The following is a 22723-nucleotide window of genomic DNA, read 5'->3' on the forward strand; positions in this document are numbered from 1 at the left end:
CGTTTTCAGATGGGTGGCTGACTCCGAAGCCTCTAGGGTAGAGGCCCTCTAGGTCTCTTAAAATGTCAAACCTACTCTTTATCAGGGTCCTCACCTCTCGTTCGAAGAGTTGCCCCAATACCCTGTGCGCGAGCGTGCCTTCAGTTGAGCCTTAGCCAAAGAAGTCTTCAAAAGCCTGTTGTACAAGGAGGAGGCCCTCAAATGCCTCTTGAGCGAGGATACCTATGTTTTTCTAGAACAAAGCCCTTCACTGCCGCACAAACGGGGCAGGGGCAGTGCAGGAGGTATAGCCTCAGCCAGTAAGTGCGGCAAACCAGCTTCAACGCTCTGCCCCAAAAGCGGACCCCAGGAGTGGCCTGGCCTTGGGTGGGGTGTCAGAAGTGGGCACACCGTAAGGGAACCAACCGCAAGACTTGGCTCTGTCGCTGAGGAGGGCTGTCACTCACAGGCTCGGCAGCCCTGCCTTGGCACTGCCTCCCAGCTGGTGTCTCTCTCGGGAGTCGGGCAGTGACTCCTGGCTCCCTTCCCATGCCCTGGGTAGACTTGGGGGTATTGGTTACAGGCTCAGCCTACAGGCGTCTATCAGCTCCCCAACATTGGCTGCGGTATACAACCGTTACCACGCATCTTTTACCACGAAATACTGTTACAACGAAACTATTACAACGCAAGTGTATTTACAACGCATGTATTTACAACGCATTACACTACAACGCAGATACTATTACAACGCATACCATTACAACGTAAGTATAGGTAAGTTTATCTTTTTTTAAAAATATTTATTAGGGGTATTGGGTTAAGGGGTACAGGGGTATTTTAGGGTTCAGGGCTGGGTTTGGGTTATGGGCTACAGGGGTATTTTTAGGGTTCAGGGCTGGGTTTGGGTTATGGGGTACAGGGGTATTTTTAGGGTTCAGGGCTGGGTTTGGGTTTTGGGGTACAGGGGTATTTTTAGGGTTCAGGGCTGGGTTTGGGTTATGGGGTACAGAGGTATTTTTAGGGTTCAGGGCTGGGTTTGGGTTTTGGGGTACATGGGTATTTTTAGGGTTCAGGGCTAGGTTTGGGTTTTGGGGTATAGGGGTATTTTTAACATATATATTTACAAATTCTTAAATAAAAATTAATATAATTAATTAAAATATTTAAATAATTATTAGTTACATTATTTTAAAATATTATATACTTACCTATACTTACGTTGTAATGGTATGCGTTGTAATAGTATCTGCGTTGTAGTGTAATGCGTTGTAAAGGCATTCGTTGTAAAGGGTCCTGCGTTGTAAAAATTGCGTGGTAATGGTATGCGTGGTAAAAGTATGCGTGCTAACGTCATACATCCTTGCCTGCACTACCAGCCCATTAGGAAAATGAAGCCCTCACTCCGGTTTCCTGACCGCCTAATGCCTTTTTCTGAAAACCCGAGACATGCTGAGGTGGGTCACGGGGGCAAGCAGAAGCACAGGGTGCAGACATTTATCTCTACTGTGCTCACCCCCCCTGTTCTTGGGATGCCTTTCTTCTGCAACCTGTGCTATGCTTACAGTGCCCTATGCTATCTTGTGTTTTGTTAAAAAAGCTTTAGTGCTCACAACCAAGAACTGAGTCTCCTCATGGCACTAAATTGTTTTTCTTTTGTAAACAAGTCATGCTCACCGCCGCCACTCTTTATCCTCTTCCTCACTCCCTGGCCTTTTTCCCTCACACCCTCCTCATTCTCTTCATCACTTCCTGGCCTCTCTCCCTCACAACCTCCTCATTCTGTTTTCACTCCCTGGCCTCTTTCCCTCACACCCTCCTCATTCTCGTCATCACTCCCTGGCCTCTCCCTCACACCCTCTTCATTCTCTTCTTCACCCCCTGGCTTCTCTCCCTGATACAGACCCTTCTTATTCTCTTTATAACTCCCTGGCATCTCTCCCTCACACCCTCCTCATTCTTTTCTCCCCCCCTGGCTTCTCTGCCTCACACTAACCGTCCTCATTCTCTTCCTCACTCCCTGGTCTCTCTCCCTCACACCCTCCTCAGTCTCTTCTTCACCCCCTGGCTTCTCTCCCTCATACCGCCCCTCCTCATTCTCTTTATCACTCCATGGCTTCTCTCCCTCACACCCTCCTCATTCTCTTCATCACTCCCTGGCCTCTCTCCCTCACTCCGGCCCTCCACATTCTTTTCATCACTCCCAGGTCTCTCTCCCTCACACAGCCCTCTCCCTCACACCCTCCTCATTCTCTTCATTACCCCCTGGCTTCTCTCCCTGATACCGACCCTCCTCATTCTCTTTATAACTCCCTGGCCTCTCTCCCTCACACCCTCCTCATTCTCTTCTTTACCCCCTGGCTTCTCTCCCTCATACCGACCCTCCTCATTTTTTTCATCACTCCCTGACCTCTCACCATCACCCCGGCCTCCTTCATTCTTTTCATCACTCCCTGGCCTTTCTCCCTCAAACAGCTCTCTTCATCACTCCCTGGCTTCTCTCCCTCACACCGGTTCTTCTCATTCTTTTCATCACTCCCTGGTCTCTCTCCCTCACACCTGCCCTCCTCATTCTCTTCATCACTCCCTGGCCTCTTTCTCCTCACACCGGCCCTCCTCATTCTTTTCATCACTCCCTGGCCTCTTTCCCTCACACCCTCCTTATTCTCTTCATCACTCCCTGGCCTCTCTCCCTCACTCCGGCCCTCCACATTCTTTTCATCACTCCCTGGCCTCTCTCCCTCACACCAACCTTCCTCATCCTCTTCATCACTCCCTGGCCTCTCTCCCTCACACTGGCCCTTCTCCTTCTCTTCATCACTCCCTGGCCTCTCTCCCTCACTCCGGCCCTCCACATTCTTTTCATCACTCCCAGGTCTCTCTCCCTCTTACCGGCCTTCTTCATTCTTTTCATCATTCCCTGGCCTCTCTCCTTCACAAAGCCCTCTTCCTCACTACCTGGCTTCTCTCCCTCACACCCTCCTCATTCTCGTCATCACTCCCTGGCCTCTTTCTCCTCACACCGGCCCTCCTCATTCTTTTCATCACTCCCTGGCCTCTTTCCCTCACACCCTCCTTATTCTCTTCATCACTCCCTGGCCTCTCTCCCTCACTCCGGCCCTCCACATTCTTTTCATCACTCCCTGGCCTCTCTCCCTCACACCAACCTTCCTCATCCTCTTCATCACTCCCTGGCCTCTCTCCCTCACACTGGCCCTTCTCCTTCTCTTCATCACTCCCTGGCCTCTCTCCCTCACTCCGGCCCTCCACATTCTTTTCATCACTCCCAGGTCTCTCTCCCTCTTACCGGCCTTCTTCATTCTTTTCAACATTCCCTGGCCTCTCTCCCTCACACAGCCCTCTTCCTCACTCCCTGGCCTCTCTTCCTCACACCCTCCTCATTATTTTCATCACTCCCTGGCCTCTCTCACTCACACTGGCCCTTGTCATTCTCTTCATCACTCCCTGGCCTCTCTCCCTCACACCCTCCTCATCCTCTTCATCACTCCCTGGCCTCTCTCCCTCACACCAACCTTCCTCATCCTCTTCATCACTCCCTGGCCTCTCTCCCTCACACTGGCCCTTCTCCTTCTCTTCATCACTCCCTGGCCTCTCTCCCTCACTCCGGCCCTCCTCATTCTTTTCATCACTCCCAGGTCTCTCTCCCTCTTACCGGCCTTCTTCATTCTTTTCATCATTCCCTGGCCTCTCTCCTTCACAAAGCCCTCTTCCTCACTACCTGGCTTCTCTCCCTCACACCCTCCTCATTCTCGTCATCACTCCCTGGCCTCTCCCTCACACCCTCTTCATTCTCTTCTTCACCCCCTGGCTTCTCTCCCTGATACAGACCCTTCTTATTCTCTTTATAACTCCCTGGCATCTCTCCCTCACACCCTCCTCATTCTCTTCTCCCCCCCTGGCTTCTCTGCCTCACACTAACCGTCCTCATTCTCTTCCTCACTCCCTGGTCTCTCTCCCTCATACCCTCCTCAGTCTCTTCTTCACCCCCTGGCTTCTCTCCCTCATACCGCCCCTCCTCATTCTCTTTATCACTCCATGGCTTCTCTCCCTCACACCCTCCTCATTCTATTCATCACTCGCTGGCCTCTCTCCCTCACTCCGGCCCTCCACATTCTTTTCATCACTCCCAGGTCTCTCTCCCTCACACAGCCCTCTCCCTCACACCCTCTTCATTCTCTTCATTACCCCCTGGCTTCTCTCCCTGATACCGACCCTCCTCATTCTCTTTATAACTCCCTGGCATCTCTCCCTCACACCCTCCTCATTCTCTTCTCCCCCCTGGCTTCTCTGCCTCACACTAACCGTCCTCATTCTCTTCCTCACTCCCTGGTCTCTCTCCCTCACACCCTCCTCATTCTCTTCATTACCCCCTGGCTTCTCTCCCTGATACCGACCCTCCTCATTCTCTTTATAACTCCCTGGCCTCTCTCCCTCACACCCTCCTCATTCTCTTCTTTACCCCCTGGCTTCTCTCCCTCATACCGACCCTCCTCATTTTTTTCATCACTCCCTGACCTCTCACCATCACCCCGGCCTCCTTCATTCTTTTCATCACTCCCTGGCCTCTCTCCCTCAAACAGCTCTCTTCATCACTCCCTGGCTTCTCTCCCTCACACCGGTTCTTCTCATTCTTTTCATCACTCCCTGGTCTCTCTCCCTCACACCTGCCCTCCTCATTCTCTTCATCACTCCCTGGCCTCTTTCTCCTCACACCGGCCCTCCTCATTCTTTTCATCACTCCCTGGCCTCTTTCCCTCACACCCTCCTTATTCTCTTCATCACTCCCTGGCCTCTCTCCCTCACTCCGGCCCTCCACATTCTCTTTATAACTCCCTGGTCTCTCTCCCTCACACCTGCCCTCCTCATTCTCTTCATCACTCCCTGGCCTCTTTCTCCTCACACCGGCCCTCCTCATTCTTTTCATCACTCCCTGGCCTCTTTCCCTCACACCCTCCTTATTCTCTTCATCACTCCCTGGCCTCTCTCCCTCAATCCGGCCCTCCACATTCTTTTCATCACTCCCAGGTCTCTCTCCCTCTTACCGGCCTTCTTCATTCTTTTCAACATTCCCTGGCCTCTCTCCCTCACACAGCCCTCTTCCTCACTCCCTGGCCTCTCTTCCTCACACCCTCCTCATTATTTTCATCACTCCCTGGCCTCTCTCCCTCACACTGGCCCTTGTCATTCTCTTCATCACTCCCTGGCCTCTCTCCCTCACACCCTCCTCATCCTCTTCGTCACTCCCTGGCCTCTCTCCCTCACACCAACCTTCCTCATCCTCTTCATCACTCCCTGGCCTCTCTCCCTCACACCAACCTTCCTCATCCTCTTCATCACTCCCTGGCCTCTCTCCCTCACACCAACCTTCCTCATTCTCTTCATCACTCCCTGGCATTGCTGTTGCTTAGAATTAATGACAGGGCGCGACCCCTGGTTGTTGCCTTTGGGCCACTAGAGTGGGCTTTGTATCCGGTTTGTGTTGGCAAGGTGGAGCTGACTGACCCCTTTGTGCTGCATTTAGTTCTAGTTTTAGTTCATCTTGTGTGTTTTGTGTTTAGTTCCAAGGGCACACAGTGAGTCATTCACTGGGAAAAATTAATTTGCTGTTTTTGAAAGATAAAGAATCACAGGCTTCGACATTGTTAAGGTCTCTTAAAATGTCAAACCTACTCTTTATCAGGGTCCTCACCTCTCGTTCGAAGAGTTGCCCCAATACCCTGTGCGCGAGCGTGCCTTCAGTTGAGCCTTAGCCAAAGAAGTCTTCAAAAGCCTGTTGTACAAGGAGGAGGCCCTCAAATGCCTCTTGAGCGAGGATACCTATGTTTTTCTAGAACAAAGCCCTTCACTGCCGCACAAACGGGGCAGGGGCAGTGCAGGAGGTATAGCCTCAGCCAGTAAGTGCGGCAAACCAGCTTCAACGCTCTGCCCCAAAAGCGGACCCCAGGAGTGGCCTGGCCTTGGGTGGGGTGTCAGAAGTGGGCACACCGTAAGGGAACCAACCGCAAGACTTGGCTCTGTCGCTGAGGAGGGCTGTCACTCACAGGCTCGGCAGCCCTGCCTTGGCACTGCCTCCCAGCTGGTGTCTCTCTCGGGAGTCGGGCAGTGACTCCTGGCTCCCTTCCCATGCCCTGGGTAGACTTGGGGGTATTGGCTACAGGCTCAGCCTACAGGCGTCTATCAGCTCCCCAACATTGGCTGCGGTATACAACCGTTACCACGCATCTTTTACCACGAAATACTGTTACAACGAAACTATTACAACGCAAGTGTATTTACAACGCATGTATTCACAACGCATTACACTACAACGCAGATACTATTACAACGCATACCATTACAACGTAAGTATAGGTAAGTTTATCTTTTTTTAAAAATATTTATTAGGGGTATTGGGTTATGGGCTACAGGGGTATTTTAGGGTTCAGGGCTGGGTTTGGGTTATGGGCTACAGGGGTATTTTTAGGGTTCAGGGCTGGGTTTGGGTTATGGGGTACAGGGGTATTTTTAGGGTTCAGGGCTGGGTTTGGGTTTTGGGGTACAGGGGTATTTTTAGGGTTCAGGGCTGGGTTTGGGTTATGGGGTACAGAGGTATTTTTAGGGTTCAGGGCTGGGTTTGGGTTTTGGGGTACATGGGTATTTTTAGGGTTCAGGGCTAGGTTTGGGTTTTGGGGTATAGGGGTATTTTTAACATATATATTTACAAATTCTTAAATAAAAATTAATATAATTAATTAAAATATTTAAATAATTATTAGTTACATTATTTTAAAATATTATATACTTACCTATACTTACGTTGTAATGGTATGCGTTGTAATAGTATCTGCGTTGTAGTGTAATGCGTTGTAAAGGCATTCGTTGTAAAGGGTCCTGCGTTGTAAAAATTGCGTGGTAATGGTATGCGTGGTAAAAGTATGCGTGCTAACGTCATACATCCTTGCCTGCACTACCAGCCCATTAGGAAAATGAAGCCCTCACTCCGGTTTCCTGACCGCCTAATGCCTTTTTCTGAAAACCCGAGACATGCTGAGGTGGGTCACGGGGGCAAGCAGAAGCACAGGGTGCAGACATTTATCTCTACTGTGCTCACCCCCCCTGTTCTTGGGATGCCTTTCTTCTGCAACCTGTGCTATGCTTACAGTGCCCTATGCTATCTTGTGTTTTGTTAAAAAAGCTTTAGTGCTCACAACCAAGAACTGAGTCTCCTCATGGCACTAAATTGTTTTTCTTTTGTAAACAAGTCATGCTCACCGCCGCCACTCTTTATCCTCTTCCTCACTCCCTGGCCTTTTTCCCTCACACCCTCCTCATTCTCTTCATCACTTCCTGGCCTCTCTCCCTCACAACCTCCTCATTCTGTTTTCACTCCCTGGCCTCTTTCCCTCACACCCTCCTCATTCTCGTCATCACTCCCTGGCCTCTCCCTCACACCCTCTTCATTCTCTTCTTCACCCCCTGGCTTCTCTCCCTGATACAGACCCTTCTTATTCTCTTTATAACTCCCTGGCATCTCTCCCTCACACCCTCCTCATTCTTTTCTCCCCCCCTGGCTTCTCTGCCTCACACTAACCGTCCTCATTCTCTTCCTCACTCCCTGGTCTCTCTCCCTCACACCCTCCTCAGTCTCTTCTTCACCCCCTGGCTTCTCTCCCTCATACCGCCCCTCCTCATTCTCTTTATCACTCCATGGCTTCTCTCCCTCACACCCTCCTCATTCTCTTCATCACTCCCTGGCCTCTCTCCCTCACTCCGGCCCTCCACATTCTTTTCATCACTCCCAGGTCTCTCTCCCTCACACAGCCCTCTCCCTCACACCCTCCTCATTCTCTTCATTACCCCCTGGCTTCTCTCCCTGATACCGACCCTCCTCATTCTCTTTATAACTCCCTGGCCTCTCTCCCTCACACCCTCCTCATTCTCTTCTTTACCCCCTGGCTTCTCTCCCTCATACCGACCCTCCTCATTTTTTTCATCACTCCCTGACCTCTCACCATCACCCCGGCCTCCTTCATTCTTTTCATCACTCCCTGGCCTTTCTCCCTCAAACAGCTCTCTTCATCACTCCCTGGCTTCTCTCCCTCACACCGGTTCTTCTCATTCTTTTCATCACTCCCTGGTCTCTCTCCCTCACACCTGCCCTCCTCATTCTCTTCATCACTCCCTGGCCTCTTTCTCCTCACACCGGCCCTCCTCATTCTTTTCATCACTCCCTGGCCTCTTTCCCTCACACCCTCCTTATTCTCTTCATCACTCCCTGGCCTCTCTCCCTCACTCCGGCCCTCCACATTCTTTTCATCACTCCCTGGCCTCTCTCCCTCACACCAACCTTCCTCATCCTCTTCATCACTCCCTGGCCTCTCTCCCTCACACTGGCCCTTCTCCTTCTCTTCATCACTCCCTGGCCTCTCTCCCTCACTCCGGCCCTCCACATTCTTTTCATCACTCCCAGGTCTCTCTCCCTCTTACCGGCCTTCTTCATTCTTTTCATCATTCCCTGGCCTCTCTCCTTCACAAAGCCCTCTTCCTCACTACCTGGCTTCTCTCCCTCACACCCTCCTCATTCTCGTCATCACTCCCTGGCCTCTTTCTCCTCACACCGGCCCTCCTCATTCTTTTCATCACTCCCTGGCCTCTTTCCCTCACACCCTCCTTATTCTCTTCATCACTCCCTGGCCTCTCTCCCTCACTCCGGCCCTCCACATTCTTTTCATCACTCCCTGGCCTCTCTCCCTCACACCAACCTTCCTCATCCTCTTCATCACTCCCTGGCCTCTCTCCCTCACACTGGCCCTTCTCCTTCTCTTCATCACTCCCTGGCCTCTCTCCCTCACTCCGGCCCTCCACATTCTTTTCATCACTCCCAGGTCTCCCTCCCTCTTACCGGCCTTCTTCATTCTTTTCAACATTCCCTGGCCTCTCTCCCTCACACAGCCCTCTTCCTCACTCCCTGGCCTCTCTTCCTCACACCCTCCTCATTATTTTCATCACTCCCTGGCCTCTCTCCCTCACACTGGCCCTTGTCATTCTCTTCATCACTCCCTGGCCTCTCTCCCTCACACCCTCCTCATCCTCTTCATCACTCCCTGGCCTCTCTCCCTCACACCAACCTTCCTCATCCTCTTCATCACTCCCTGGCCTCTCTCCCTCACACCAACCTTCTCCTTCTCTTCATCACTCCCTGGCCTCTCTCCCTCACTCCGGCCCTCCTCATTCTTTTCATCACTCCCAGGTCTCTCTCCCTCTTACCGGCCTTCTTCATTCTTTTCATCATTCCCTGGCCTCTCTCCTTCACAAAGCCCTCTTCCTCACTACCTGGCTTCTCTCCCTCACACCCTCCTCATTCTCGTCATCACTCCCTGGCCTCTCCCTCACACCCTCTTCATTCTCTTCTTCACCCCCTGGCTTCTCTCCCTGATACAGACCCTTCTTATTCTCTTTATAACTCCCTGGCATCTCTCCCTCACACCCTCCTCATTCTCTTCTCCCCCCCTGGCTTCTCTGCCTCACACTAACCGTCCTCATTCTCTTCCTCACTCCCTGGTCTCTCTCCCTCATACCCTCCTCAGTCTCTTCTTCACCCCCTGGCTTCTCTCCCTCATACCGCCCCTCCTCATTCTCTTTATCACTCCATGGCTTCTCTCCCTCACACCCTCCTCATTCTATTCATCACTCGCTGGCCTCTCTCCCTCACTCCGGCCCTCCACATTCTTTTCATCACTCCCAGGTCTCTCTCCCTCACACAGCCCTCTCCCTCACACCCTCTTCATTCTCTTCATTACCCCCTGGCTTCTCTCCCTGATACCGACCCTCCTCATTCTCTTTATAACTCCCTGGCATCTCTCCCTCACACCCTCCTCATTCTCTTCTCCCCCCTGGCTTCTCTGCCTCACACTAACCGTCCTCATTCTCTTCCTCACTCCCTGGTCTCTCTCCCTCACACCCTCCTCATTCTCTTCATTACCCCCTGGCTTCTCTCCCTGATACCGACCCTCCTCATTCTCTTTATAACTCCCTGGCCTCTCTCCCTCACACCCTCCTCATTCTCTTCTTTACCCCCTGGCTTCTCTCCCTCATACCGACCCTCCTCATTTTTTTCATCACTCCCTGACCTCTCACCATCACCCCGGCCTCCTTCATTCTTTTCATCACTCCCTGGCCTCTCTCCCTCAAACAGCTCTCTTCATCACTCCCTGGCTTCTCTCCCTCACACCGGTTCTTCTCATTCTTTTCATCACTCCCTGGTCTCTCTCCCTCACACCTGCCCTCCTCATTCTCTTCATCACTCCCTGGCCTCTTTCTCCTCACACCGGCCCTCCTCATTCTTTTCATCACTCCCTGGCCTCTTTCCCTCACACCCTCCTTATTCTCTTCATCACTCCCTGGCCTCTCTCCCTCACTCCGGCCCTCCACATTCTCTTTATAACTCCCTGGTCTCTCTCCCTCACACCTGCCCTCCTCATTCTCTTCATCACTCCCTGGCCTCTTTCTCCTCACACCGGCCCTCCTCATTCTTTTCATCACTCCCTGGCCTCTTTCCCTCACACCCTCCTTATTCTCTTCATCACTCCCTGGCCTCTCTCCCTCAATCCGGCCCTCCACATTCTTTTCATCACTCCCAGGTCTCTCTCCCTCTTACCGGCCTTCTTCATTCTTTTCAACATTCCCTGGCCTCTCTCCCTCACACAGCCCTCTTCCTCACTCCCTGGCCTCTCTTCCTCACACCCTCCTCATTATTTTCATCACTCCCTGGCCTCTCTCCCTCACACTGGCCCTTGTCATTCTCTTCATCACTCCCTGGCCTCTCTCCCTCACACCCTCCTCATCCTCTTCGTCACTCCCTGGCCTCTCTCCCTCACACCAACCTTCCTCATCCTCTTCATCACTCCCTGGCCTCTCTCCCTCACACCAACCTTCCTCATCCTCTTCATCACTCCCTGGCCTCTCTCCCTCACACCAACCTTCCTCATTCTCTTCATCACTCCCTGGCATTGCTGTTGCTTAGAATTAATGACAGGGCGCGACCCCTGGTTGTTGCCTTTGGGCCACTAGAGTGGGCTTTGTATCCGGTTTGTGTTGGCAAGGTGGAGCTGACTGACCCCTTTGTGCTGCATTTAGTTCTAGTTTTAGTTCATCTTGTGTGTTTTGTGTTTAGTTCCAAGGGCACACAGTGAGTCATTCACTGGGAAAAATTAATTTGCTGTTTTTGAAAGATAAAGAATCACAGGCTTCGACATTGTTAAGGTCTCTTAAAATGTCAAACCTACTCTTTATCAGGGTCCTCACCTCTCGTTCGAAGAGATGCCCCAATACCCTGTGCGCGAGCGTGCCTTCAGTTGAGCCTTAGCCAAAGAAGTCTTCAAAAGCCTGTTGTACAAGGAGGAGGCCCTCAAATGCCTCTTGAGCGAGGATACCTATGTTTTTCTAGAACAAAGCCCTTCACTGCCGCACAAACGGGGCAGGGGCAGTGCAGGAGGTATAGCATCAGCCAGTACGTGCGGCAAACCAGCTTCAACGCTCTGCCCCAAAAGCGGACCCCAGGAGTGGCCTGGCCTTGGGTGGGGTGTCAGAAGTGGGCACACCGTAAGGGAACCAACCGCAAGACTTGGCTCTGTCGCTGAGGAGGGCTGTCACTCACAGGCTCGGCAGCCCTGCCTTGGCACTGCCTCCCAGCTGGTGTCTCTCTCGGGAGTCGGGCAGTGACTCCTGGCTCCCTTCCCATGCCCTGGGTAGACTTGGGGGTATTGGTTACAGGCTCAGCCCACAGGCGTCTATTAGCTCCCCACCGTTGGCTGCGGTATACAACCGTTACCACGCATCTTTTACCACGAAATACTGTTACAACGAAACTATTACAACGCAAGTGTATTTACAACGCATGTATTTACAACGCATTACACTACAACGCAGATACTATTACAACGCATACCATTACAACGTAAGTATAGGTAAGTTTATCTTTTTAAAAAAATATTTATTAGGGGTATTGGGTTATGGGCTACAGGGGTATTTTAGGGTTCAGGGCTGGGTTTGGGTTATGGGGTACAGGGGTATTTTTAGGGTTCAGGGCTGGGTTTGGGTTATGGGGTACAGGGGTATTTTTAGGGTTCAGGGCTGGGTTTGGGTTATGGGGTACAGGGGTATTTTTAGGGTTCAGGGCTGGGTTTGGGTTTTGGGGTACAGGGGTATTTTTAGGGTTCAGGGCTAGGTTTGTGTTTTGGGGTATAGGGGTATTTTTAACATATATATTTACAAATTCTTAAATAAAAATTAATATAATTAATTAAAATATTTAAATAATTATTAGTTACATTATTTTAAAATATTATATACTTACCTATACTTACGTTGTAATGGTATGTGTTGTAATAGTATCTGCGTTGTAGTGTAATGCGTTGTAAAGGCATTCGTTGTAAAGGGTCCTGCGTTGTAAAAATTGTGTGGTAATGGTATGCGTGGTAAAAGTATGCGTGCTAACGTCATACATCCTTGCTTGCACTACCAGCCCATTAGGAAAATGAAGCCCTCACTCCGGTTTCCTGACCGCCTAATGCCTTTTTCTGAAAACCCGAGACATGCTGAGGTGGGTCACGGGGGCAAGCAGAAGCACAGGGTGCAGACATTTATCTCTACTGTGCTCACCCCCCCCACCCCCCTGTTCTTGGGATGCTTTCTTCTGAAACCTGTGCTATGCTTACAGTGCCCTATGCTATCTTGTGTTTTGTTAAAAAAGCTTTAGTGCTCACAACCAAGAACTGAGTCTCCTCATGGCACTAAATTGTTTTTCTTTTGTAAACAAGTCATGCTCACCGCCGCCACTCTTTATCCTCTTCCTCACTCCCTGGCCTTTATCCCTCACACCCTCCTCATTCTCTTCATCACTTCCCGGCCTCTCTCCCTCACAACCTCCTCATTCTGTTTTCACTCCCTGGCCTCTTTCCCTCACACCCTCCTCATTCTCGTCATCACTCCCTGGCCTCTCCCTCACACCCTCTTCATTCTCTTCTTCACCCCCTGGCTTCTCTCCCTGATACAGACCCTTCTTATTCTCTTTATAACTCCCTGGCATCTCTCCCTCACACCCTCCTCATTCTCTTCTCCCCCCCTGGCTTCTCTGCCTCACACTAACCGTCCTCATTCTCTTCCTCACTCCCTGGTCTCTCTCCCTCACACCCTCCTCAGTCTCTTCTTCACCCCCTGGCTTCTCTCCCTCATACCGCCCCTCCTCATTCTCTTTATCACTCCATGGCTTCTCTCCCTCACACCCTCCTCATTCTCTTCATCACTCCCTGGCCTCTCTCCCTCACTCCGGCCCTCCACATTCTTTTCATCACTCCCAGGTCTCTCTCCCTCACACAGCCCTCTCCCTCACACCCTCCTCATTCTCTGCATTACCCCCTGGCTTCTCTCCCTGATACCGACCCTCCTCATTCTCTTTATAACTCCCTGGCATCTCTCCCTCACACCCTCCTCATTCTCTTCTCCCCCCCTGGCTTCTCTGCCTCACACTAACCGTCCTCATTCTGTTCCTCACTCCCTGGTCTCTCTCCCTCACACCCTCCTCATTCTCTTCATTACCCCCTGGCTTCTCTCCCTGATACCAACCCTCCTCATTCTCTTTATAACTCCCTGGCCTCTCTCCCTCACACCCTCCTCATTCTCTTCTTTACCCCCTGGCTTCTCTCCCTCATACCGACCCTCCTCATTTTTTTCATCACTCCCTGACCTCTCACTATCACCCCGGCCTCCTTTATTCTTTTCATCACTCCCTGGCCTCTCTCCCTCAAACAGCTCTCTTCATCACTCCCTGGCTTCTCTCCCTCACACCGGTTCTTCTCATTCTTTTCATCACTCCCTGGTCTCTCTCCCTCACACCTGCCCTCCTCATTCTCTTCATCACTCCCTGGCCTCTTTCTCCTCACACCGGCCCTCCTCATTATTTTCATCACTCCCTGGCCTCTTTCCCTCACACCCTCCTTATTCTCTTCATAACTCCCTGGCCTCTCTCCCTCACACCAACCTTCCTCATCCTCTTCATCACTCCCTGGCCTCTCTCCCTCACTCCGGCCCTCCACATTCTTTTCATCACTCCCAGGTCTCTCTCCCTCTTACCGGCCTTCTTCATTCTTTTCAACATTCCCTGGCCTCTCTCCCTCACACAGCCCTCTTCCTCACTCCCTGGCCTCTCTTCCTCACACCCTCCTCATTATTTTCATCACTCCCTGGCCTCTCTCCCTCACACTGGCCCTTGTCATTCTCTTCATCACTCCCTGGCCTCTCTCCCTCACACCCTCCTCATCCTCTTCATCACTCCCTGGCCTCTCTCCCTCACACCAACCTTCCTCATCCTCTTCATCACTCCCTGGCCTCTCTCCCTCACACTGGCCCTTCTCCTTCTCTTCATCACTCCCTGGCCTCTCTCCCTCACTCCGGCCCTCCTCATTCTTTTCATCACTCCCAGGTCTCTCTCCCTCTTACCGGCCTTCTTCATTCTTTTCATCATTCCCTGGCCTCTCTCCTTCACAAAGCCCTCTTCCTCACTCCCTGGCTTCTCTCCCTCACACCCTCCTCATTCTCGTCATCACTCCCTGGCCTCTCCCTCACACCCTCTCCATTCTCTTCTTCACCCCCTGGCTTCTCTCCCTGATACAGACCCTTCTTATTCTCTTTATAACTCCCTGGCATCTCTCCCTCACACCCTCCTCATTCTCTTCTCCCCCCTGGCTTCTCTGCCTCACACTAACCATCCTCATTCTCTTCCTCACTCCCTGGTCTCTCTCCCTCACACCCTCCTCAGTCTCTTCTTCACCCCCTGGCTTCTCTCCCTCATACCGCCCCTCCTCATTCTCTTTATCACTCCATGGCTTCTCTCCCTCACACCCTCCTCATTCTCTTCATCACTCCCTGGCCTCTCTCCCTCACTCCGGCCCTCCACATTCTTTTCATCACTCCCAGGTCTCTCTCCCTCACACAGCCCTCTTCCTCACACCCTCCTCATTCTCTTCATTACCCCCTGGCTTCTCTCCCTGATACCGACCCTCCTCATTCTCTTTATAACTCCCTGGTCTCTCTCCCTCACACCTGCCCTCCTCATTCTCTTCATCACTCCCTGGCCTCTTTCTCCTCACACCGGCCCTCCTCATTCTTTTCATCACTCCCTGGCCTCTTTCCCTCACACCCTCCTTATTCTCTTCATCACTCCCTGGCCTCTCTCCCTCACTCCGGCTCTCCACATTCTTTTCATCACTCCCAGGTCTCTCTCCCTCTTACCGGCCTTCTTCATTCTTTTCAACATTCCCTGGCCTCTCTCCCTCACACAGCCCTCTTCCTCACTCCCTGGCCTCTCTTCCTCACACCCTCCTCATTATTTTCATCACTCCCTGGCCTCTCTCCCTCACACTGGCCCTTGTCATTCTCTTCATCACTCCCTGGCCTCTCTCCCTCACACCCTCCTCATCCTCTTCATCACTCCCTGGCCTCTCTCCCTCACACCAACCTTCCTCATCCTCTTCATCACTCCCTGGCCTCTCTCCCTCACACTGGCCCTTCTCCTTCTCTTCATCACTCCCTGGCCTCTCTCCCTCACTCCGGCCCTCCTCATTCTTTTCATCACTCCCAGGTCTCTCTCCCTCTTACCGGCCTTCTTCATTCTTTTCATCATTCCCTGGCCTCTCTCCTTCACAAAGCCCTCTTCCTCACTCCCTGGCTTCTCTCCCTCACACCCTCCTCCTTATTTTCATCACTCCCTGGCCTCTCTCCCTCACACTGGCCCTTTTCATTCTCTTCATCACTCCCTGGCCTCTCTCCCTCACACCCTCCTCATCCTCTTCATCACTCTCTGGCCTCTCTCCCTCACACCAACCTTCCTCATCCTCTTCATCACTCCCTGGCCTCTCTCCCTCACACCAACCTTCCTCATTCTCTTCATCACTCCCTGGCGTTGCTGTTGCTTAGAATTAATGACAGGGCGCGACCCTGGTTGTTGCCTTTGGGCCACTAGAGTGGGCTTTGTATTCGGTTTGTGTTGGCAAGGTGGAGCTGACTGACCCCTTTGTGCTGCATTTAGTTCTAGTTTTAGTTCATCTTGTGTGTTTTGTGTTTAGTTCCAAGGGCACACAGTGAGTCATTCCCTGGGAAAAATTAATTTGCTGTTTTTGAAAGATAAAGAATCACAGGCTTCGACATTGTTAAGTTGGTTTTGGGTCCCCAGAGCACATCACGTTTGCGCAGGTCCCCACTGCTTTCATGGGGGGACCATGATGTATGGTCATTTAATGTCAGCTGTAGATGATGGATCCCTGAACAGTGTCATGTATGTGCATTACCAGGTAATTGTTCACGCAGCTCTCCGATGGATGTCACATGTGGTTTTTCTGAGTCCCCATAGAGATCATGCAGTCTGTGTGTTCTCTTTTGTACAGCCAGTCACCGGTGTATTCAACTGTGTAGGCTTGGACCGTGTCATGTATGTGCATGTAACTTGCATTATCGAGTAACTATTAGCGGCAATACTATGTGTCTCTCGGACCTCTTTCAAGTGCTTGCCGGCCTTTTTCTTCAGCACCCCTCCCCCCCGAGGGGCGGCAATCTGAGGAATAGCCCATGGCGCCAGAAGCTCTAGCTATGTTATGGCCTCAAGGGCGAAGGAATTAGGGCTAAATGCTGGGTAGCATACTTACATGTAATTTTGCAGCAATTGCGAGTATTTACACTACAAAGAATTACGCCAGTTACACCCTACCCCTAGATAAAACCGCAGTTTGCGGTAATGACGTTTCCTGATCCACTTGTAACTACTGACTGGCGAAATGCAATTGGCTAAAAAAAAAAGCCACCTTTGGTGAATTCATAATTATGCCTACACAAATTGGATTTAATCAAGTTCTTAGTATGGCTGACCCTGATATAGAAAATCTAAGCGAGTATTCATAGCAGTGCTCCTTTTGATACGAGCTATCGTGTTGTTCTCATTAGATATGCTAATGACCGCTCTGCGACGTTCTAACTAGAGCTTAGCCATAATCACGAAAGTATATGCGCCGCGATCAGTGATGTTATGAATGTGTCATTGCTGGTCACATGCGTGACCGATCACGCTGTCTTTTATAGGATGTGGCAGCGCGCGCTAAGCCCGGGGCGGAGAGCGCTGTCAGCGCCCACGACTTCCCCCGCTGCCAGCGTGATGAAACCTGCGCGCGATGCAAGTCAGGCATTCTGGAAAAATTAATTTCACACACATTAAATTCACGTTAAAAATCAAAGCACATCCCGAGCGCAGCCGAAAGACAAACAAGCAAGGGTGCACTAAATCCTGTAAATAATGTACGGCAGAGAGCTGTTCTGGGAAATGGATTCGGCAAACAGAGCGACACGCTGGCATCAGCTCACGCGTGGATTACCCCTGGGTGATGCCAGGGTGTGTGGAAGGACGTCTGCCCCAGGATCTTTCCTTCCGCCTCACACGGACACCATCTTGGGATAGATGATGACAGTGCATAAATGTCGGGCTACTTTGCACCATCCTTGAACCGACATTTGCACTGACTGACAGGTACAACATGTTTTTTTTTGCACTATTTGTCAATGCAGATGTCATGATCGCCTAACAAAGCTGAGAATTTTCTTGACACCAGCGCCTTAATATTGATCTGGCCCATTCACTGACTTCAAGACCAAGGCCTTTAAAGCGCCATATAATTACACTTACAACTTTAAACTTTCACTGTGGTACACACCATTGTTACACTTGCGGTTACAAACAAGTGCAGCTCTACTTCTGAACATTCCCGCCATCAGTCAAGTGAAGCCTTAACGAGAATAATGTGTAGGATTCAACAATTTGAGACTGGCGTCATTACTGAGGCAGGCATCACTACCTCATGTTAATGTTAATTTACATATTACCTCACATCGTAAAGCCATATAATCTTCTACCTCATACTGATTTGCTTAAATAGATGTGTTGTAGTTAACCGTAACCGACCACATAAGGCACAATGTTCATTCTGAGATATTTATATCTATACGCACCTCCCAAAGCCTTATAATTATCTACCTCTTACCTGTGTGATATGACTATCTACCTCAGTTCTATGTGTAGTTATATATATGTCTTTATATGTTAATCAGTAACATGCTCTCTTTTGTATGTGAAGCGCTCTGATACCCATGGGTCTTGTTCGCGCTATACAAAACTTTATAATAAATAAATAAATAGATGCACTCGAAAGTAGTCTTTTGGCTCCCAAAGCAAATGTGTTTATTGGTTTGTTCACTTCCCCATTTATTTATTCCACCTCTAACATGTTTTCGATGCATCCCGATATAAAATAGAGTTTTGCCCAGTTCAGTTCATTAAAGGAGCGAGGCTGCACAGCTGCGATCGAGACCTTTGACCTTTCAGGTACAGCCCTGGAGCCCTAACAGCAAAATTCCAACCAAAACTACCATCAGCTTCATCAGCCCGTGTTGAGTTCCTAATCAATTCTTCTCTGATCTGTGGTATTGACCCCAGAGATTTGAAGAAAGCTCAGGTAGACCAATTGATAAAAAATCTACTGGCGACTTGAACTTTCTGGCCGGTTACATATTAATTTCACAACTACGTTACCTACCAAACTTATGAGCTGTAAGGCTTATCCCAGAGGCAATGTGTAAAGCGTGTGTGCAACACACACACACACACAGCAGCGACACACTAGGCACACCACAAAAGAAACTACACACAAGGGTATTTAAAAATATCCATAAAACTCATTAGAACATAATCACACATATACACTGTGCCTCCTGGCACTTGGCATGACTTTACAGAGATTATATACAACACAGGACCAATCGAACACTGTCATAGCATCATAACTCACAGTTAGTGAAGAAAACCAGTAACTACTGGGAAGGGTACACTTAGCATGAGCACATAAGCATTAACCATCAGTAGCAGTACCCAGCATAGCACATTATGCGTAAAATCATCAGGGCCCACTAGTAAAAACGTGTAAGGGGTGCACACATCATGGCCCCTCTTAGTCACATACTCCACCATAGGTGATACCTACACCACATCTCCTCAGGGCAGAGTGCCTATAACTCACAAGAGGACCGCAGTAGGTTTGTTACCCCAAATAGCCACATGGGGGTAAAAGTCATGGAAGGCAGAAAAAGGCAGCCACTATCTCCACCCTGCCGAGGCTTCTGGGCAATGTGCCCGCCTAAGACAGGGAATGCAGCAATCATGGGTTCAGGGGCCCGCCCTGGGCTCGCCCTGCAATGCCCACATAAGTAAGTACAATAGCCCCCAACAGTGTGCCTGGATTGGCAGCCGCCAACCCGGGCATAGCTGCCGCCAACACGGGAGAGGGGCCCAGCCACTATCTCAGGCCAACAGACCCGCCACGCAGTGTGTGCTTTCCAACAGGAGGTGGGGTGGGATGACACTCACCTGCCTCCGGTCGCTCCTGTACACTTGTGGATGCCAGCACACAGCACCTCTCTGCTTTCTGGATTATGGTCCTCCTTTTGGGGCTGCAATCACGCAGTGCAGCCGCTCAGTCCTCAATGGAACCAGAAGGGGCAGGACACAGAGCAAAGTCTCTGGTGACTTTCCTATTCTAAGGTGGCCATCCCTCAACCAGGCAACAGCTGCCTGACTTAAGTTTGCTGGCGAACACGCTGCCAGCACAGCAACGCAGACGGCGGTGGAGTTTCTGGCTTCTCCCCCAGCTGGTGAGGCCTGCCGCAGGCTCTCACCTACTTCTCCCTGTCCATCGAGATGGTAGCAGCTGATGGGAGCCCACGAGGCTCTTGCTCACCTCGGTTGGGTCCCGCCTCTCAGTTTGGGAATGGCAATGCCTTCCCGCCCACAACCAGGCTGGGACGACATGCGGGGCTCTCCTCTTCCTCTTCAGAGCCACAGCCAGGCTTTCTCCGCCTGACTTCCTCTCGCCATGGAGTGAAGTCTCCGTCAGTGCCGGCACACAGACAGGCAAAGTGCCCACCGTGCCAATTGGGAGGTGCGCTGACACACGCACCGGCAGCCCTTGTTTTTCCCAAGGAACTACAGCGCTCACCAGGCACTAGTGCCAATCAGCCCAGGCAAGCCACCAAGCCATGGTGGATCTTTAGAGGGCAGGGACCTGGCAGGCCAGCACACCGGAGTTCTACAGCAGGGCAGCAGCTTCACTGCCATGAGTAGGGATCCACCAATGGTGGTTCCTCCTGGTGCCCAGCACTTCCCAAGTAAGCACAAAAGTTCCAGCCATAATGGGGTCACAGCCCCGGTACTTATATGTTAAAATCATAATTAATGTACTGTCAAATAAGTTTTACCTATCCATGTCTATGGCTGGCTAGGTATTGGGACTGCAATATTTATATTTTAAAATGAGTCTGTAGGATCTGAGTGTGTATACATGTGAATGAGGAGTGGAAGCATTTTTATCTTTCTACATGGGTGTCTTGGTGAGGGTTTAGGAGAGTTAGACAAATATTTCGATTTGGTTAATATGTTTATAAATTAATTATGAAATGTATATAAAGGAATGGATTCATTACTAAATACATGTTTGAATAAATAAAAAGTATATTGTTACTTGAAAAAGATTAAGGGCTCTTCATTGGCTGCTTGATATATTTATACAAACTATTACATATTGATGAGCTCGTTGCACAGTGTTCAGGGGTGGCGGTTTTTTCTTGCTTCATTCCTGGTATTAAAGATGAGACAGATTGACTCACTGGGATCTGCTCTGACAATTCCCCACTGGCTTCCTGCAGCTCAAAGAATTAAATTCAAATCCTCATGCCCTGTGCATAAAGCTCTTCATGATTCACCTTCTATAAATGTATGCAGTCAGTAGGGCTGTTCCTTTTAAATACCTCACAGTTTAAACAGTCAGTTTATGTTTATGTTTATGTTTATGTTTTTGGGATTTTTATTGCGCACAACTACCCTGGGGTGTCTCGGCGCATATGGAACTTCCTGGGACAAGGAGTAGCCAAATGAATCATTGATTGAATAACCTGGTTTTTAGAAGTTTACGGAACATGATGAGGGTGGGACTGGTTTTGATGGACAAAGGGAGAGAGTTCCACAGTCTGGAGGTTGCTACTAGAAAACGTCTATCTCCCCAGGTGGTGGTTCTGGTACGTGGGACAGGGAGAAGGTAGGTGCAGGATGAGTGAAGTGATCTTTTAGGGGCATAGATCCGAAAAGCATCTCTAAGGAACCTGGGTCCTGAGTCATGGATGGCCTTGTAGGCGACACAGAGTGCTTTAAACTTGATCCGACTCTTGACTCTTAGCCAATGTAGATGACGTATGGCTGAGGAGGTGGGGCGGTGACTGGGGATGCCAAGTAGGATTCTGGCTGCCGCATTTTGAACTGATTGTAGTTTGGCTAGAACCTGTTCTTGCGTGTTGAGGAAGAGAGCGTTGCCATAGTCCATCTTAGAAAAGACGAGGGTGGTAATCAGGGTTTTTCCTGCCGCTGGAGGGAGATATGGCAACAGCTTCTTAATCTTCTTCAACATATAGAAGGAGGATGCGACCACTGCATTCACATGGTGCTTGAATAACAGCTTGTCATCCAACATGACACCAAGGTTTCTGACCCTGGCAACCGGAGTGGGAGGTGGACCCATTTCACTGGGCCACCAGATGGAAGACCACTCCGGTGAAAGGTTGCCAAAGGTCATCACCTCGATCTTGTCCGAATTTAATTTCAAGCAGTTACTCGAAATCCATGAGCTAATGGCCAACATTCCCTCCTGGAATCTAGCAGCAACAGCTGTCCCATCCTTATGCACCAATAACACTAATTGGGTGTCATCCGCATAGGTGGTTAAGCGCAGTCCGTGTGCTTTTATAACCCTCGCCAAATCCGCCACATATATATTAAATAATGTGGGGCTTAGCAAGGAGCCCTGGGGCACCCCACACGGAAGGGTGAAGGTGGGCGAATAGAAAGTGCCCAATTTCACCGCCTGCGTACGGTTGGCTAGAAACGACGCAATGAGATCCCTGGCAAGATGGGTCAGAGCCAAGGATGTAACACGGTCGATCAAGATGGCAAGATCGACCATGTCAAAGGCAGCGGACAGATCTAGGAGTATAAGGACCGCCGCCCCACCCTGGTCCATTATAGTCCTAATCTCGTCCGAGGCCTTTATCAAAGCTGTTTCAGTGCCATGACCCTTTCTAAACCCGAACTGGGTATCATCTAGAAGTTGATGGTGAGGAGGCAACTTGTTCTTCTCTGCAGCCCCAAAATGTTGGAATAATCAGCCTTTTAATTTATTTGCAGAAGGAATCCAACCTTTTTAAATACAGATAGCTGAAGAAAACATGGCTTTTTCAGAGATGCAATATATAGTGCATTTTAGGGTAGCAATATTTCCTGTCAAAAATTAATTTAGCGCGGTTACGTCTGGGTATAGAAGCGCTTCATAGAGTTAAAAAACCAATAAATACATATCCATTCCTTCATTCCTCCTTCCGAAGATACCTAGTTGACCTGGCAAAAATTTTCATTTTCTGACTGCCCAGCATATTGTTACAAATGTCCATCTCACACAGAGGAAATCCCATTGATTGGAACTCAAGCCTAAGCATCTCCTGTACAGAGGAGCAGCTATCAGTGATGCAGACAGTGCAGTGGCACCAGGGCCCTGAGGTGGGAGGGGCCCAGTCTGCCCTGCTCAAGCAGTTATTTTAGAGAGTACCCTTA

Source organism: Lissotriton vulgaris, chromosome 1_2 (assembly GCF_964263255.1).
Source record: "Lissotriton vulgaris chromosome 1_2, aLisVul1.2, whole genome shotgun sequence".
Classification (NCBI taxonomy): Eukaryota; Metazoa; Chordata; class Amphibia; order Caudata; family Salamandridae; genus Lissotriton; species Lissotriton vulgaris.